A 1,585-nucleotide genomic window follows, 5' to 3' on the forward strand; every position below is an offset into this window, starting at 1 on the left:
CAAGGGCTTTGCTGCAACTGCGTGGCAGAGGAGCAGCCGCGTGTTGGGCACTGGGAACCGACGCTGGAGGGGAGGGACTGGGGTCCCTTGCAGTCAACACCAGCCATCAGCTCCAGCCTGGGGCTTTTGGGAGATTGGAGGGAACACGAGCAAAGGTGTGCTATTAGAAGAGAGAAAGTTTCATGTGTCTGGGACCCTACAGAGAGCTGGGGTGTCTTCAGCAGCTTGGCCTTAGGACCAGCTTTGCCTGATTCATGCCCAGCAGCAAAAGTATCAAGGCCAGGAGAGGACCTCTACAAGGCAGCAGGGACTTGCAGTAAGGTGGGGAGAAGAGAAGCTGGTGTTGAGGCAGAAGTTATTTGCCAGAAGCCAGTGCTAAATGGGAGCTAATGAGGGTTTACAAAATAAAATGCTTATCTCAAGTTAGTAAAATATGTATGTATGTAAGCTCTAATGCAGCCCCCTCAAACTGGGACTGGCAATCAGACACTTGCTTTGCTTTCCCCGCAAGCCCCCTCAGCTGCTGCTGCTGCAATTATCACTCGTGCGTGCTCGGGGCCAACGGCAGCGCAGCCGAGCAGAGCTGACAGCACGGGCTGCGGCGAGAGATAAAGCAGCGAGGCCCGAGATGGGGGGAGCATGTGCTGCGAATGCTGAAATCTCCCCCACCATGAAGCTGGTGCGCGCATACTCTCCAGCTCAGCCAGCGTGGGGTAATTCGTCCTTCATAACAAAAAAAGGAAGAGGAGGCTTGGAAAGGGGGGAGGTGACAGCTTCTTTCTTTTCAGGGAGTGTTTTTCCCCCACACGTGGCAGCCCGGAGCCGAACAGTTTTTGCTGTCAGGGACCTTCAGGCACATGTTGATCCTGTGCAGGGCCCTCAGCTTTGCAGAAGCTCTGGGAGATCAGAGCAGCGCCGGGAGCAAAGAAACACCCAAGGCCAGTAGGCACCCAACACAGCTCAAATTTAAGTTTTAAGAGATGTCAGGTCCTTGAACAAGGCATCTGTCTGCCAGCAGGCTGCGGGACTTGACTTCCCCCTTTCACTGCCCCAACACGTACAAGCAGATAATTACTGAAGTTGAGGCCTAGTGGCATTTTTCAAAGGTTTGGTCCACGTGCTCAACTCCAGACTCTCGGGCATCTTATTATCTGGAGGACCCTACTTTGATTTCAGTGAAAACTGGCTGCTTTCAGCCCCACAAGCCTCTCTGACGTGTTCCTGGTAGCACAAGATAGCCATCCTGGAGCGAGGACCTAAGGTGTCATTTGCCAAATTCTCGTGTCAAATCCTCACCCAGCCCAACACCGTCCTTATGCCCACACGCGGATTCCAGACGCGGCACACTGCAATTGTTAATGAGTGGATGGCGACTACGGGAAAGGGAATGGGCTTTAATTGTAACCTGAAGCATGTGGGTTGCAAAAGGCTGCTCTTGATTAGGAAACGTTGGTTTTCCTGAAGCCCTATTAAACTTGTGTTGTCCAACCCTGAATGGATGAGAAAGAAGCGAGCAAGAAGTTCTACCCGACAAGTCTGAACTAGAAACAGGCAGAGCCATGGCAAGAAACAACAACCCCCAAAT

Source organism: Larus michahellis, chromosome 10 (assembly GCF_964199755.1).
Source record: "Larus michahellis chromosome 10, bLarMic1.1, whole genome shotgun sequence".
In the NCBI taxonomy this organism is placed as follows: domain Eukaryota; kingdom Metazoa; phylum Chordata; class Aves; order Charadriiformes; family Laridae; genus Larus; species Larus michahellis.